The sequence below is a fragment of the Mastacembelus armatus genome, chromosome 4, assembly GCF_900324485.2.
Source record: "Mastacembelus armatus chromosome 4, fMasArm1.2, whole genome shotgun sequence".
Lineage (NCBI taxonomy): Eukaryota > Metazoa > Chordata > Actinopteri > Synbranchiformes > Mastacembelidae > Mastacembelus > Mastacembelus armatus.
The window spans coordinates 17,378,703-17,396,911 of NC_046636.1; the positions used below are offsets into that span (position 1 = coordinate 17,378,703).

The 18,209-nt window shown below is 39.2% G+C and overlaps 1 protein-coding gene across 3 annotated transcripts in view; it reads right to left on the minus strand.

The window, feature by feature from the left end:
* The window catches only part of tbl1xr1a (TBL1X/Y related 1a), a 61,644-nt gene that overhangs the window by 37,314 nt on the left and 6,121 nt on the right, over nt 1-18,209 (minus strand). For 2 of the 3 annotated variants that reach the window (XR_003295576.1, XM_026304870.1), the window contains exon 2: nt 4,942-5,007. The exons of the other annotated variant lie outside the window; for it this stretch is intronic. The gene's annotated coding sequence lies outside the window, so the exon portion shown is untranslated. The remainder of the gene's footprint in view (nt 1-4,941; nt 5,008-18,209) is intronic. 3 annotated transcript variants of the gene reach the window in all.

An 18,209-nucleotide genomic window follows, 5' to 3' on the forward strand; every position in this document is an offset into this window, starting at 1 on the left:
CATGTCAAAACTTGTCCAGGGCCCGAAAATATGCAGACCCCAGAGGGTTAAAAAGCAAATGTGACATTTAGAAATACAGTATCTTCATCAAATTTGAAGCAGTTATTTGTAATGATTTTGTTTATGAGTGCAAAGAATCTTTGACCTGGCAAAATAAAACCACAGGAAGTTATTTACACTGAAATATGTCTTTTATTTATTTGTTTTTTCCTCAGTTATAGAACTAGACTCTTTCTACCTTTCTGATGACACCAGAGCTGAGATTATTTTAGGTGATTTTCCTGCAATAGGATAGAATAGGAGAGGTTAAACAGTGCAGACTGCACTGCTCTTTCAGTGGAAGTCAAACTGAAGCTGTCAAACTTTCTGAAAATCACAGATAGTTTAAAGAGTGAAAAACTTCCAACATGCTTGTTTTCCTCAGTAAAATAAAAGAGAAGTGAAGGGCAATTGAGTTCATGGGAAATGTTGTCAGGGTGTGGGTAAATAGTCGCACTAACACTGCTATTTGTTTATTATAAAGACTGCCAATCCTACCTAGGGCATTTTCAAATCCAGTGTTGACTCTAGTTAGATCAATTCTCTGGTTTGTTTTACACTTTACTAAAGTTAATTTGGGCAGATCCAACAATTATCATACCTGAGTGCGAGTACTGAGAACCTTTTAGCATAAATTCTGAGGTGGTTTATTTGTCGGTGGAACAAGACTGAATCACAAAATGTATCTTGCAGCTTTACCCTAAACTGTTTCCATAGGTAGGTGCACTTCGCAGGTGAGCACAATCAGTAGTTGGTCATTAGATATACGGGTTGGTCAGCAGAAGAGAAATCATTAGTTGATTAACTGACCAACAAAATATTAATTGGAACCTATTTATTTAACAACATATCACTGGGTCTCGGAAATATGGTGAGACTGGACTTTGAAAAAAAATGATTTGCAGTTTTTATTTTATGGACCAATCAAGTCATCAATTAATGAAGAAAAAGAGTGAAAATAATCACTGCAGCCCTAGAGCAGCTGGCTGGAGACTGAACCCAAGTGTGATGTGGACTTGCATTAATTAAAGTACATTTCTTTGATGATACCTGGGCAGATAGGACCTTTATCAGACAGCTTCTCTTTCCTGCCCCAGCCAAATCTAAGCAATTAACACGATAAATGTTTAATGTTGTTTTAAGTGATGCATTTTGATTCAGTTTTTTTTTTTTTTTTTTTTTGTCTTGAAGATAAGAAGCCAAACCAATGGGAGAACAGGTTTACCAGATCATCCACTGACATGGAGCAAAACAAGCCAAATCTGGGCATGAAAATGCTCTCAATGGACAACACATTTATTTTCTGCATCAGACCCGGTAAAACAATAATACTGAACTGCATTAGGCTGTAAAGGTGTTACTGGGAACAACCCAAACCCTGGGCAATATGGCCAACAATACTATTATAATAATTTTTTATGTTGATCTAAATGAATAAATTGATATAAATGTAATGCCATTAACAAAGAAGTAGACAATAATGAAAATTTTTGTTAGACCACGAGGATTCAGTTGTGGATTGAGTCTGAGATAGATCAGAAGGTTTGTTTCTGAACAACCATTTATTTTTTAAATCAATAATTTCTGCATGGTCTAACATCTTCGTGTTGGTTGGGCTAACGTAAGTCTCTTCTGTGGCAATCCTGCATGTCAGTAGTAGTGACTAAGTGTGTAAAGGTGCTCTTCCACTTCCTCTGCATTTTGCATAAAGCTGAGACAGCGCTTGGTGTTTCCACCTTGGTGTCACTAGTGTCACATCTTTCACCATGAAATATGAAACTACCGTCACTGTATCCCTGCTTCTTTCTGAGCTTCTATTGTATTGGGTAATGAGTGAAGAGGCCTACAGGAGTGACTGCTGCTAGAATCAGAAGTAGCTGCTCATATTTAGAGTCTTAATGCTGTGCCGCAGTTTGGGAGCAGACTTTGTCCTTTTGTATACTGGGAAGGTAACAGTGTTTTACAAGGGGGAAAGCTTTCTTGTGTACCAATCTTACCTTGCACAGACCACATTTTATAGGAGATGTTGCTCTGTTGTTTATCCAGATTTAAAAATGAGATCCATTTCTAAATCACTGATGTTATATGCCATCTGTTACCCAAAATTTCATCGTCCTGTCCTCCAGCTGTTGCTCATTTTTATGTTTCCAACTCGGGTGTGTTTTAGCTCGTTTTAGCTTTAGACATGTCAACTACGTACAGTGGGTACGGAAAGTATTCAGACCCCTTTAAATTTTTCACTCTTTGTGTCATTGCAGCCATTTGCCAAAATCAAAAAAGTTCATTTTATTTCTCATTAATGTTCACTCAGCACCCCATCTTGACAGAAAAAAACAGAAATGTAGAAATTTTTGCAAATTTATTAAAAAAGAAAAACTGAAATATCACATGGTCATAAGTACCCTGTGCTCAGTATTGAGTAGAAGCACCCTTTTGAGCTAGTACAGCCATGAGTCTTCTTGGGAATGATGCAACAAGTTTTTCACACCTGGATTTAGGGATCCTCTGCCATTCTTCCTTGCAGATCCTCTCCAGTTCTGTCAGGTTGGATGGTGAACGTTGGTGGACAGCCATTTTCAGGTCTCTCCAGAGATGCTCAATTGGGTTTAGGTCAGGGCTCTGGCTGGGCCAGTCAAGAATGGTCACAGAGTTGTTCCGAAGCCACTGCTTTGTTATTTTAACTGTGTGCTTAGGGTCATGGTCCTGTTAAAAGGTGAACCTTCGGCCCAGTCTGAGGTCCTGACCACTCTGGAAGAGGTTTTCTTCCAGGATATCTCTGTACTTGGCCACATTCATCTTTCCTTCAATTGCAACCAGTCGTCCTGTCCCTGCAGCTGAAAAACACCCCCACAACATGATGCTCCCACCACCATATTTCACTGTAGGGATTGTATTGGACAGGTGACGAGCAGTGCCTGGTTTTCTCCACACATACTGCTTAGAATTAACGCCAAAAAGTTCAATCTTGGTCTCATCAGACCAGAGAATCTTATTTCTCATAGTCTGGGAGTCCTTCATGTGTTTTTTGGCAAACTCTATGCGGGCTTTCATGGGTCTTGCACTGAGGAGAGGCTTCCGTCGGGCCACTCTGCCATAAAGCCCCGACTGGTGGAGGGCTGCAGTGATAGTTGACTTTGTGGAACTTTCTCCCATCTCCCTACTGCATCTCTGGAGCTCAGCCACAGTGATCTTTGGGTTCTTCTTTACCTCTCTCACCAAGGCTCTTCTCCCACAATTGCTCAGTTTGGCTGGACGGCCAGGTCTAGGAAGAGTTCTGGTCGTCCCAAACTTTTTCCATTTGAGGATTATGGAGGCCACTGTGCTCTTAGGAACCTTGAGTGCTGCAGAAATTCTTTTGTAACCTTGGCCAGATCTGTGCCTTGCCACAATTCTGTCTCTGAGCTCCTTGGGCAGTTCCTTCGACCTCATGATTCTCATTTGCTCTGACATACACTGTGAGCTGTAAGGTCTTATATAGACAGGTGTGTGCCTTTCCTAATCAAGTCCAATCAGTTTAATTAAACACAGCTGGACTCCAATGAAGGAGCAGAACCATCTCAAGGAGGATCAGAAGAAATGGACAGCATGTGAGTTAAATATGAATGTCACTGCAAAGGGTCTGAATACTTATGATCATGTGATATTTCAGTTTTTCTTTTTTAATAAATTTGCAAAAATTTCTACATTTCTGTTTTTTTCTGTCAAGATGGGATGCTGAGTGTTCATTAGTGAGAAATAAAATGAACTTTTTTGATTTTGGCAAATGGCTGCAATGACACAAAGAGTGAAACATTTAAAGGGGTCTGAATACTTTCCGTACCTACTGTAGTCTTTTACTGTGGTCTAATATTTTGATAGGCTGACAGGAATAGAATTATACTCATAAAAATCTAATATCCTATAATAAAAACTGTAATTTATTAGCCAGGGATGTGCAAAGAAAGAAAAAAAAAAAAAAAAAAACGATATTTACACATATTTCCGATACTATATCGATACTCCTTTCAGCCATAAGGGCTTGCTCTAGCATCCTCGGGCACGTACCTCTTAATATTTTCACACCAATAGCAAAGCAGCATCATGGTCTTTAAAAGCAGATCTTTGACTATATTTTGGCTTTAATGTTAAAAATAGGAATAAAGACATGGACAAAAAAGTGCAAGCATTTGCAAGCATTGCCATGTTCTATTAAGGCATTTAGGCAATATCACCAATGTCATCTACAAGCTAGGATCTATCTCAGCTTGTACATAGATTACAGGATATGCATTTCTCCCAAAATCTGCACCCTTATGGTGTTGAAAACCCAGATAACAGGCTAATGGTGAATGCAATGGAACCGCGTTCTCTTTCAAATATTCATTTCTGTCTCTTATTCTGTCTCTCTGCGTTATCCTTAGAAGCTTCTATATCATTACTTCAATACTGGCTGGCAGTCAGGAAGCTTGTGTCAACAAGAAGCCCATTCCTCCTCTATAAAACTAATTGATGTAGCGTCGCCCGTGATTCAAAATCCTCGTCTCGCTTTAATCAGAAAGCTTTAGAAAGCTTGGAGAGACGGTGTTGTGCTGTCACCACACAACTAGCACCGTGGTTAGCTACCCTAGCTACCCAAGCTAGCAGCATTAGCCATAACGCCAAGTTGCACAATTGTACTAGCTGGGCCCATTTTGCGAACCATAGGAACCTGACCCCATTTGAAAAAAAAAAAAAAAAAAAAAAAAAAGAAAAAAACCAAAGCAAAAAGTACATTACAGTAAAGGATACTGGGCACTCTTTTTGCTGTTTTCTGGTACATTTTAGTTCAGTAACAAAGACAAGTGAACACAACTGACTGTAATCTTCGGTGATGAATAATAAGAATAAGAAAAATTTTACAGCCCAAATCTGTAAATTACTCACCACAGTGGTAAGTCTGTATGCACTAGCAGTATGTTCAGTCAGGGCCTTGTACCATGGGCTCAGAATCTGCAACAAAAACGAACGAAATTAGAGGAACCAAACAAAATTGAATAATCATTGGCAAGTCTTTTGGTAAACAAATCCATACAGTGCAGACCTACACTACTGATAAAATTAAAAAAAGAGTTTGTGCTTTCTTTCAAATTTGCTGTCCTTTTCTTCACAAGGAAATGTTACAGGATGACATTTGGTTAAGTACATGACCACTAGTGGTGCTATGGAATATTATGAGTCCTTGCTTTGATGTATATCACGCTGTAACACATGCATAAAAATGTCTGTGAATGTCCACGGTTAAAGGTTTAAACGATTTGCAGTTGACAAAAAAAAAAAATGAATCAACAACTAACTTGAAAATCAATTGCTTGTTTAAAGACACTGTTTTAAGCAAAAATGCCAAACTCTTGCCAATTAAAGTGTAAGTGTAATGTGAAGAATTGTTGCTCTTTTTGTCTTACGTGACACTAAGCTTAATATATTTGGGTTTTGCACTGTTGGACAATCAAACCAAGCTTTGTGGTGGCATCATCTTAAAGCTACAACATACAACTAACAGAATTCAAACTAGAACCAGTATAACTCTCAGAAAACAAGCTACACTCTCCCCATGCACACTAGTAGACTAGATTGCACAAGAGGCACTGCGTGTAGCATGTCAAGAGTGCTTAGGCCTTAGAAAAAGGGCACTGGCATTTTTCACACTTTTAAGAAAATTGGCACATAACTCAAAAATTGCCTAAAAAGTTCCATCCCTAATGTCTATGTGCAAAACACATTCCTGCTAATGTTCTCATATTTGTCCATTTGTTGAAAGGTGTTGGTGGGAACATATCAATAAATATAGAAAAATTACAATATAAGGCAGAGTTGAAGAGGGCTGCCTTTAAGTAAATGTCTAAACAATGCTGGGCATTAAAAATGCAAATAATTTACAAGGAAGGAAATGCATTTTGCAATGTTTTTTGGTGACAAATTTTGATTGTAAACAAAAGTGCACTTGTTGACAAAACTGTACAGGGTTCATTTTTATATTTCAGTTCATCTCATTTACTAGGTAGAGGTAGACATTTACTAGGTAACACTAGACTACCAGCATAAACACATACATTGCCCCTTTACTTTCACTGGTAAAAGTCATCAAAATATAAAATAATCTCTGACTGACACTATAAAAGCACCAGCCACCAGTACACTGGCACTGAATGATCTTACCATGTGACTGACACCCATTCTGAAGTCTGAACAATGGTTCACTTCTTCACTCAGAGGGCAGAGGGAGACAACGGTACACCATTACAACATATTCACAGCCAACATTGACAGTGGGTGGCCATCATAAATGCACCACCTAGATAATGAAATGCAATGCAAACGCTCTACAATCAATGCTCTTTTTTGCAATATTTCATTTTTACTGAGGGCTGCAGACTGACAGTATTAAGTGTGTTGCTGGATTGCATAATACTAAAGTGTACTGGAAATCACTAAATATTAAGAATTTCTTTCCAAGCTCCTTGTCCTTGCTTGTTGCTTCCTACTCCGTCTTCCCCAGCATTGATCCTTTATGTTCTTCTTTCCTTATACTCATCCTCCCTCTTGATTCCTGTCTCTTTCCCTCCCTTTCATATCTGCTGCCTCACCCTACAGTGTTGGTCAGGCTAAGGCTGCCAAGCAAAGAAAGGGATAATATTACTAGAAAGAAAGCAGGAGTAGTTGGGTGTGGCCTGGCACACAAGTGTAGAATGTTGCCGAGTACATGCTACAGGGCTCATCTCTGACATGGGAATGAGGTCTGCCGCACAACAAAGCTGTCAAAAATTAAAATGTTCAACTGAACATGAAATATGAGACAACCATGTGTTTTTTTTCCTTCATCAGTTACCCTTTTACTGGTGGGAACATTTACAGAAATACTCAAGTAACCTGCAACAAACAACTATTATAATAATCGATTAAACGGTCGATTTTTTTTTTTGACTAATCTGATTTTTACAATAGTCTCCTTTCAACGTTTTATTGTCAAAATATGAACCTTAATGAGTTTGGTACAGATAATAAAAAATAAATAAATAAAACGAACTCTAATGACGTGACAACCGTAAATATTTTACAGACTCACGGATTATCTGACCACAGAATAATTAGAACAAGAAGGCACTACCACTATCCACATAACAGTGTAAAATTTGTTTCATTGTGGAAATGTGAATTTCAGTCGTCCGCTTCTGCCATTTTTAATCTTTGCAGCTGCTCACTGTCACCGCGTGCTGCCGCAGACACTGTGCATCACTAGATCTAAGTAATCAATAAATACATTTGTTGCCAATGATTTTAATTAGAGATTAATTTTATTAACTGAATTCAGGGTAACATAGTCAATTACACAAAACTGATGCCCTATCCCTTCTGCTCAATAAAAGCTCAAAAGGGACACAGACACTGACACACTGTTTATTTTATTCATATTTACTGGCTTAGATGAAAACAATTTTTCTGTTTCTTTTTCAGAATAAAAATTCAACTAAGTGAACTTGGCAAAACAAAATAGCTTGGGACCACTGGCTCTTTACTTTTACTAAGTGATGTTAAAGAAGTGGAACTCCAGTCAGATTTATTTTCACTCAGCACAGCTCATTTAGGTATTGGCATTGGAACAGTTTCAAAGTCAGCTGAATGAGTGCAAGTCAGATTTTCCTTTTTTTTTTTTTTTTTAAAAATTATGCTGACCCTAGAGATCAGCTTGTGAAAGCCCCATCTTTATCCAGAGAGAAATTTAAACACAACACCATCCCCTTGAGTTATACTGATCAGTGGCAGGCCAACCACAACAGTGACTGCCACTGCTGTGGCCAAGGCACAAGGAATGATGCCAGTTGCAAGGCAATTTTTAGTGACCACATAGGTACTGCAGGATCAGGTGACTCACACTGAAGGAAAGAGTGATTACAAAAGGAACTGCTGAAAGAATGAATAAATTTCCCTGAGCCTCTCAAACAATCTGAAATTCCATCTTCAAGTCTCACCAAACCATGACGGTAAAAAATTTGTGTTTGAGGAGCCAAAAGGCAGTTAGTCAGTTCAGCTAGAGGAAGTCCGTAACATGCATGCTTTCAACAACCACAGAAGTCTTTCTAGACCAGAGAAGTACTCCAGCACTTAAGCTCTGTGGATCCAAAACCCAGAGGTTTGCAAAAACCAGAAAATGTATTTGGTGTATGTGCTCTGTCAGCATTAACTTCCACTAGAACAAGAAGGCTACCATCTTGGAACACGGTATCCAATCTATCAGTGTTTGTTGCCATGGCATACTACTAGCATACATAGCAAATACTATGTTCATACTAGCTAATGAATCTTCTGCAGCCTACCATTTCATTGATGTAGAGTTGTAATATTAAGCAACAGAGAGCATTCATAACTACTGATAAAAGAGAAAGCTTGCTGCCTAAGGAAGACACAAATTTTTTATATACTACCCATCACAACTGGAGGGTAGAAATTGAATACAGGCACGACCAGTTGTCATGAACAGTGAAATAAAGCAGTACTTCACTATAAAAATTAAACAACTTTGATTTTTTGTTTTTTCTTTATACTCTCTAAATACAAGTCAATGGCCTGACCCCCCAAATTCTTTCAGCTCTACAATAGCAGACACTGTAATCCATATACACATACACACACACACACACACACAAGCCCGAAATTATTCATACCCCTTGCAAATTCTGACTTAAAGTTACTTTTATTCACATGCCACTTTTTGTTCAAATGTAAATAAAAAATGAGTAGTAATTTTTTCCACAATGATGCCTCTTCTACATCATCTTATGTTCTTCTGGGAGACGCCTGTGTCATTTCTAATCAAGAAAAAAACTTGCTGGTTGAATAAAAGTAACTTTAAGTCAGAATTTGCCAGGGGTATGAATAATTTCGGGCTTATATATATATATATATATATATATATATCTCAATGCTTATTTGAATAAGGGCAGCATATGGACAGCAGGTCTTTCACTCATCAACATAAACACGAGTCACCTCATATCGATCATATACTATCACCACTAATCCATGATGAGATCTGATGAAATGATCTAAAGCCATAAGAGACTAGCTCAACCAATGCATAGATCCTTTAGCTTTAACCCCACATTACAGTTAAACAGATCCACCGCTGAAACAGAGCTGAGTTCCAGCTATCCTTGATAATGATCGGATACAATGCATCAGAGCACTGCAAAGATTCCGTGGCAGTTAGTTAGAATTAAATAAACAGTCTCTCTCTCTCTCATGAAGTACACAGGCAACATCTCATCAGAAGGGAGTTTCCAAAATTAAGGTCACAGATAGGTTGTTAGGGGGAGATGGGCTGGGCTGTTTTAGCTATTAGCGATGTCTTACTCTGGAAATGTACAGTATCTCACAGAAGTGAGTACACCCCTCACATTTTTGTAAATAGTTTATTATATCTTTTCATGTGACAACACTGAAGAAATGACACTTTGCTACAATGTAAAGTAGTGAGTGTACAGCTTGTATAACAGTATAAATTTGCTGTCCCCTCAAAATAACTCAACACACAGCCATTAATGTCTAAACCGCTGGCAACAAAGGTGAGTACACTCCTAAGTGAAAACGTCCAAATTGGGCCCAAAGTGTCAATATTTTTTGTGACCACCATTATTTTCCAGCACTGCCATAACCCTCTTGGGCATGGAGTTCACCAGAGCTTCACAGGTTGCCACTGGAATCCCCTTCCACTCTTCCATGATGACATCACAGAGCTGGTGGATGTTAGAGACCTTGCATTCCTCCATCTTCCGTTTGAGGATGACCTACAGATGCTCAATAGGGTTTAGGTCTGGAGACATGCTTGGCCAGTCCATCACCTTTACCCTCTGCTTCTTTAGCAAGGCAGTGGTCATCTTGGAGGTGTGTTTGGGGTCATTATCATGCTGGAATACTGCCCTGTGGCCCAGTCTACGAAGGGAGGGGATCATGCGCTGCTTCAGTATGTCATAGTACATGTTGGCATTCGTGGTTCTCTCAATGAACTGTAGCTCCCTAGTGCCGGCAGCACTCATGCAGCCCCAGACCATGACACTCCCACTACCATGCTTGACTGTAGGCAAGGCACACTTTTCTTTGTACTCCTCACCTGGTTGCCGCCAGACACGCTTGACACCATCTGAACCAAATAAGTTTATCTTGGTCTCATTAGACCACAAGACACGGTTCCAGTAATCCATGTCCTTATTCTGCTTGTCTTCAGCAAACTGTTTGCGGGCTTTCTTGTGCATCATCTTTAGAAGAGGCATCCTTCTGGGACGACAGCCATGCAGACCAATTTGATGCAGTGTGCGGCATATGGTCTGAGCACTGACAGGCTGATCCCCCACCCGTTGAACCTCTGCAGCAATGCTGGCAGCACTCATACATCTATTTCCCAAAGACAACCTCTGGATATGACGCTGAGCACTCAACTTCTTTGGTCGACCATGGCAAGGACTGTTCTGAGTGGAACCTGTCCTGTTAAACCGCTGTATGGTCTTGGCCACCGTGCTGCAGCTCAGTTTCTGGGTCTTGGCAATCTTCTTATAGCCTAGGCCATCATTATGTAGAGCAACAATTCATTTTTCAGATCCTCAGAGTTCTTTGCCATGAGGTGCCAGGTTGAACTTCCTGTGACCAGTATGAGAGAGTGAGAGCAATAACACCAAATTTAACACACCTGCTTCCCATTCACACCTGAGACCTTGTAACACTAATGAGTCACATGACACAGAGGAGGGAAAATGGCTAATTGGGCCCAATTTGGACATTTTCACTTAGGGGTGTACTCACTTTTGTTGCCAGCGGTTTAGACATTAATGGCTGTGTGTTGAGTTATTTTGAGGGGACAGCAAATTTACACTTATTATACAAGCTGTACACTCACTACTTTACATTGTAGCAAAGTGTCATTTCTTCAGTGTTGTCACATGAAAAGATATGATAAACTATTTACAAAAATGTGAGGGGTGTACTCACTTCTGTGAGATACTGTATATTGCCATAATGCTCAGTTATCCAAGACAACAACCATTTGATCTGGCATATACAGCATTGACACCTGCTGCACAAATTCTCCCACCCCCCATCAGACCAACAGGAAATGTACTTCTTTTGCTCAGAATATAAATTTAGTTACATGTTCTATGCAATCAGAACTCTCATCAATTAGTATGACAAAAACAATGTAAAGTAAAATTAAGTAAAAAAAAACAAGGAAGGTTTAAAAAGAAAAGGCGTTTTTACCTGCTCTGTGTATGATGCTAACATTATCCTGCATGGTTAGGTCTTATTCAGTAACCTGCAGCATCCCTGGAATCAGCCCCAGAAATATCATTGCTCAAATGCTGATTTAGCAGATGCACTATCGATAAGAAATTCTTCAGGTAAGAAGATGTTATGTTAATGTTTTGTCACTGTCAGTCACCATTTTTAGAAGAAATGGCTTTCTGAACCAGTCCGTTTTTCAGTTCCAGTCCGATTCCACTCCACAACTGCTAATACTAATCAAGATTCTGATGCAAGAGCACTTTCTCATTTCATCATCGTTGGTGTTTTGCCCAAGGTGACATTACGAGGCCAAAATAAACATTACTTCCTATAGTATGTATTTAGTATTTTATTCAGTACTAAAAGCTTCTAGCTAACTGTACTGTCAACTGTGGTAGAACAGCCCCTGAAATATATTAGGGATGCACTGACTGCAATTTCCTTGGCTGATTCCAATTTTTCAGTAAGTGCGACCTGCTGATTCCGATTTTTGCTGATTCTATTTTTATTTTATAATAAAAGAAATAATAAACATTACAGGATCTTTTCATAAAATAACTAACAACAAAATAAAGTGCTCTGAGCCGTTTTCCCCTTTTCAAACTGGGTATATTCAGTGATGGTGTCTTATTAGGGTTGTTGTTCCGAACGTTTTTGTGGTTGTTCCCACATGTATTTTAGCCTTACAAAGTTACAATCTGCAATCTTTGTCAGCTTCACTCAGAAAAAGAAATTCCACACCAATGACATGTTTACACACGACTGTGAGTGTGCCAGTCCTGTGAAAAATCGGCCGATTCTGATCACTGGCCAGTCAATCAGTGTATCTAACCACTCCAAAAGGCTGCCAAATCCATCATTTGTAATCCCTTTAGTTAGCCTTTGTTAGGTTGCCCCCTATATGTTTATTGCATCAGTAAGAGTCTTTTTTTTTTTTTTTTTTTTTGCCGTCTTGTCGTCGGTTGTTAGCATGAACTCCTGGTATTCTTTCATGTCAAACCTCAGCAGGCACTTGAGTAATCAGTTTTAATATTATTGTATGTATGGTGCAGAGTAGCTGCACTTGCGTGCAAGTGCCTGAAAGCACCCAATCTTGGAAGCTAAGCGGGGACTGTGCCTGGTTAGTACTTAGGAGACCAACTTGGAAGACCAGCGGCCAATAGCCTCAGCTACTGAGGTTGTATCAGGAAGGGCATCTGGTGTAAAAATTTGTGCTAAATCAAGCATGGGGATCAAATGATCTGCTGTGACGACCCTGAACGAGAACAGCCGAAAGAAAAATTAAATTATTGTATGAAGCAGTCACTCCACCCCTCAGCATGCTGGCTTTACACAAATTATAACTAGTTAGCTTGCTTTTCTACATTTACAGACCACCAATCAAACAACATTTCAGTCAAACCAACAGCTAAAGTTATTTGCTCACTCAGTTACAGACTGAAGTTGTTGTGAGCTTATGGTAAAATGCTGAATGGAATTATGTATTGGTGACAACTGTTGTTACATTACATTCATTAACGGTGTACAGGGGGTGAACCTATATAGTGTGACGTCGCCCATAGCGTTGCACACCATGAGAAAGAAGCCAATTCGGTCGCCACTTTCGGCCATTATGGACGTCACCATGCTGCTTTTGTGGAGCCAAAAGTATCATAATTGGACAATACGGCAGTGTCCATGGCGAGCACTGAGCCTATCAGCAGCAAGCTTGTTGAATGTATACACCCCCTGGAGGGAGTAGCAAACACTCTGATCGCAATCTGACCTGGCCTTAGCCATAAGGATTAGCCTAGGGCTAAATATCAACATCTGTTAGTTAAAAAACACTGAAAAAAGCACAAATGTCAGGACATGTCAAAATTTGTCCAGGCCCCAAAAACCCCCTCAGACCCCAGAGGGTTAATTCTAAGCATAAAATGGTGGGCATTAGCAACTTTTCTACACTGTTCTTAAATGTCCAAGCTGCGGCAAATCCATTGCTATCACACAGGAGTGGGTAGACTAAAGCTATAATTAGAACGAGGCAACATGGATTAAAGGACGCACCTGATTGGTCAGCTATTTACCTTAATATCTTGTGTTACGGAGAAAATATTGACATAAAAAAAAAAAAATTAGCAATAAACCTATTAAAGACAACAAAGCCATTTTGGCTTAATAAAAGGCGCTAATTTGTCAATGGAAGTGAATGGGAACCAGGGCTTGTTGGAGCCAGTGGCTACTCGTATGGATTCAAACCATACCAACTTTGGATGTTGTTGTGGGGTCTTTTGTGACCTCTTGGATGAGTCACCATTGCGCTCTTGGGGTAATTTTGGTTGGCCGGCCACTCCTGGGAAGGTTCTCCACTGTTTCATGTTTATACCATTTGTAGATAATGGCTCTCATCGTGGTTCGCTGCAGTCCCAAAGCTTTAGAAATGGCTTTATAACCTTTTCCAGACTGATAGATTTCAATTACTTTCTTTCTCATTTGTTCTTGAATGTCTTTGGATCTCGGCATGATTTCTAGCTTTTGAGGATCTTTTGGTCTACTTCACTCTGTCAGGCAGGTCCTATTTAAGTAATTTCTTGAAACAAAGTGACAAACATTCAAAAAAAATAAATCAGGAAGGGGGCAAACACTTATTCACACCACTGTATATTAGGTTTAAACTAGTCAGTTCACAGATCCACAGGCAATGTTCTGTTCCAAACAAATAAAGACTCACTCAGGCACTGTTTTTGCTATTTCAATAAAGTAAACTGCAGGGTAATTAAAAGTGCACATTATCACCTGGTTCACCTCAGATTATTTCCATAAGAACAGTGCGCTCAGTATGAGGGGGGATCAAATTAGCTGTAATGAGGTGAGACAGGCGACAACGGACTTCTCCTTACCTTCATACGGATTAAATCAAAGGTGATTTGTTTTCGACTTGAAATGTTTCATTTAAAAGAAGACATTTCAAGCTTTCCAGCCATATATTTCTTATTTTTATGAGGCACGTATTCGCTGAGATTCTGGTTGTTTTATTTATATGTCTGTGAAGAGAGATGAGAGCGCACCCTGCCTGCTTTCTTTATTTAACAAAAGCACAGTGTTTTGTTGTTATGAGTGTTTACAACCAAAACTAGACCCTTTACAGATTCTAATGATACATTGCTTTTATCTGTACGATCAAAATTGACGGAGTAATTCAAGTTTGTTTCGGCGTTATCCAGAGGAGATGCCTCAAAACGCCCCAGCGAGTTTGGCAACCCCTGAGGGTTAAATAACCAAAAATAATGGTCTTTTAAAATCATGTCTGTTAACATAGGTTTTGCTGCAGTGAAGGTGTATTAAACTACACTACCATTGGTTAACACCACTATCATTCTCAGATTTCACACTATAAATCCACAATGGCGCTCTACTGTCAAAATCAAACGTTTAACAAAAACAATATAGCAAAAGGCCAGACAGGCAGAGTCAGCAGTCCCCAGGCAGTTCAGCAGTTCACGTTAGAGATTCAAATCTGCACCCACAGAGCAGCTGCAAAATGGCATTACTGTGTTGGCGGGTCAACCCTGTCCTAGAAGCTGCGGAATGCCTACAGTCCCTTTGTGTTTTCTTTCAGGCAACACAGGGACATTAGCTGCATGGGGCACTACCATCAGCCAATCAGCAACGTGAGAGTTCACATGCAGTTTAGTATCAAATGTATCGTTTGAAGTTTAATCAGAAATGCTTCCATCAAGGAGGTGGCAATTCATAGGAAATGACTATACATTTAGATTTGTTAAAAAAAAAAATGGCACTACTCTAAGAAAGAGCTGAAAGAATCCAAGCAGAATTCTGCTGGGAGAATACCAAAAAAAAGCACAGAGGGAGGAGTATGGCTTGGTGGAGGGAGCAGCAGCAGGAAACAGCAATTACACGAGTGCATCAGTGGAGTAACACAGTGATTGGACATGATTAGTGACAGCCACTATTACTGATAGCCACACAGCTATCAGTGAATTGGCTGGTGATTCAAAAACATATGATGCAAGTCAGCTAAAGCACATGTGACTTCAGTGCTCTGTCTGAACTGACACTGCACTTCATTAACATGTGGTTCACATAAAAGCTCTCTTGAAAAAATATTTCATGATACATTTGTATGCTAATATTTGTATACATTTAAAACTATCACTAGACATAAATTTTGACTACTTCTGTGGCATCACTTACCAAACAAAATAACAGCTGGAATTTTTTTTTTTTTTTTTTTTTTTTTTTTTTAAGATGGTCAACATGCCCAAGATTCCTGTGACCACCACAACTGCAATCAGAAGCTTACCTACAGTATATTGGCTCAGAATGCACCACTAATACACCTAGCCATCACTCACACTAACCTTAAATTACACTTCCCTAACCAATATAGCAGCAAGGCTTTAATTTTGTCTTTTTTTTTGTCTGCTCATGTCTATGAGGGCCCACACAGACCCTTGTGCCTAGTCCCAGAGTAGAGTAGCCCAGCAATGTGCAAAAATGGCCAATGCACAGTATAAAATACAATGTGTCCTATCTGGCGTGTACTTAACACAGTTTGGCAGAAGTTGAGTTAGGGTCACCTTTGAAAGAAGCATAATCAGCGCTAAACATGCTGCGGCAACAGTGGTTACGGTGGCTGCATTTTTTAAAATATTTTTTTAACTAGCATTATTGCTGGTGAAAGTGATCCAGTCAAACCTCAGCTATGTGCTCCATGCTTATATATGTCAGTCAACAGCTACTGAAAATGAAATTAAAACATTAGCCCAATTTTCAAAACTTGATGTTTGTGAAGTAATTCATTACTTCACAAAATAAAAACAATAAAAACAAAACCTTCCCAAAGTCATCACAAAGTTGGAGTAGACACTTCTAACCACAGCAGAAATTCAGTTCTCCTACAGAATTGTCCATCTGTACCTGTATTAGCAGTAAAATTATTATGGAACATATCAGGCGGTCCACCAACTCTAATACATACAGCCAGCTAAATTGTGAATTGGGACTTTCCCAGACGTTGGAATGGAAGCTGCAGGGTACAAATAATTACCCACAGTCTCTCTGAAGCATAGAGGAAGAGGGGAAGCAAGCCTGTAAACTTCAAAGCATTATGGGCAAGAGGGGGAGGGCCAGCGATCACAGACATGTTTTTGACAATGCTGAACTTGACCCCTGGGTTGCCACACACACCATGTGACTCCAGTCAACTCTGTGTGCGCATTTGAGAAGGCCTGATTGTATATGCAGTACATTCATATGTGTGAGAAAGCCCATCCATCCATCCATCCATCCATTTTCTATACCCACTTATTCCTTAACCAGGGTCATGGGGATCTGCTGGAGAGAAAGCCTCTAATATTAATTATTTCTTGAAAACATCTCAATTTGCTGAACTATTCTATGATAAACACATTTAAAACCCACTTAATTTTCTTGTAGTTCTTCCATGTATTTAGGTAGTGTGAATCCAGAGATAATATCACTTAAATCCTTAAAATTTAAACACATACTGTGCTAAATTGTACTAAACTGAATGACTGAAAAAGGCTAATTGCATGTTTTCTGATCAACATTATCAAACTCCAATCTTACAGTGGTGTTCTACATAGCATTAAACAACTGTGGGGCAAGTTTAAAGTTATCTTGAAAGGATTAAAATAATTGCTGTTAGTCATCTCAGAAGGCTGTCACTGAGATCCTGTCCTGAGCAAAAAAAAAAAAAAAAAACACACTTCAAAGTAATCTTGATCTACAGATATGTTCTTGTACCTAGTAGTCCTGTACAGGATCATGGAGGAATTGAGCCATCTCACATACACACAGGCCAAGAGGTGAGGTACACCCTGCGCAGTGACTTCAGAATCATGTCTCATTTAGTGAATTTTAAAAAACACGTTTAGGTGGTTTAAAAAAAAAAAAAAAAAAAAAAAAAAAAAAAAGACTGGTGTTACCTAGTGGTGCAGGCATCACCATGTAGCAAATCCTGCACAATGATTTTGATCCACTTCCTGCAAGCCAAACTGTTCCCAGACACCGAATTGCTCTTTTTTTGCTGTCCAAATGCTGCTGCTCCTGCTGCTCTCCCTCCGCCATCTTAACTCACGCTGAATTTTAAATATGAACAGATATCACACACACACACACACACACTTACTTCACTGATAGTATAGGCTTAGTGAGTCTAGGATTGCAGAGAAGCAAAAGTGTGGGAATCATTTAAAACACAAGACAAAATAATCATTTTTTTTCTCTATTATGCTGTTTTTGTGATGATTTAGTGCCGTAGTCAAATTATTTGATTAAGTGCGCAGCCCTAGGTCAGCATGATGTTAAAACTGCATTCTTCCCACATACACACAAAGGTCTTCACAAACCAAAAATATATACACACACAGAAACAGCACCACATTGGCCTTAATTTTTGATGATATATATATATATATACACACATACATATATATACATATACACACAACCCATATTATATGGGGTCGCAAATTCAGACCTCTTAAAACAGTAATTGGATTTGTTAAAAGTTAACCTAAATGATTCCAACTACATTTTAGTATCTCAACACAAAATCAACACTCACAGCTTTCTCTCCTTTCAGACTTGTAGGTTTTAATTACTACCACAGCTTTTGTGATATGAAAATTAACCTCATAATCCTTTAGCTCTAGCATGTAAACAAGTCAGTCCTTGACTCAAACTGAAAAATCTTTTTTTATGTATAATGATTAGTTGATTAAGACTTCCCCACACCACACAATATCAGCTCACTGAATGATTTTCAACAGGGTTGTGACTTAACTTTGTGTGTGTTTGTGGTTGTATTTTGTGGCATTATTGTAGCCTAGTGCATTGGCTTACAGGGCGGCTGTGGC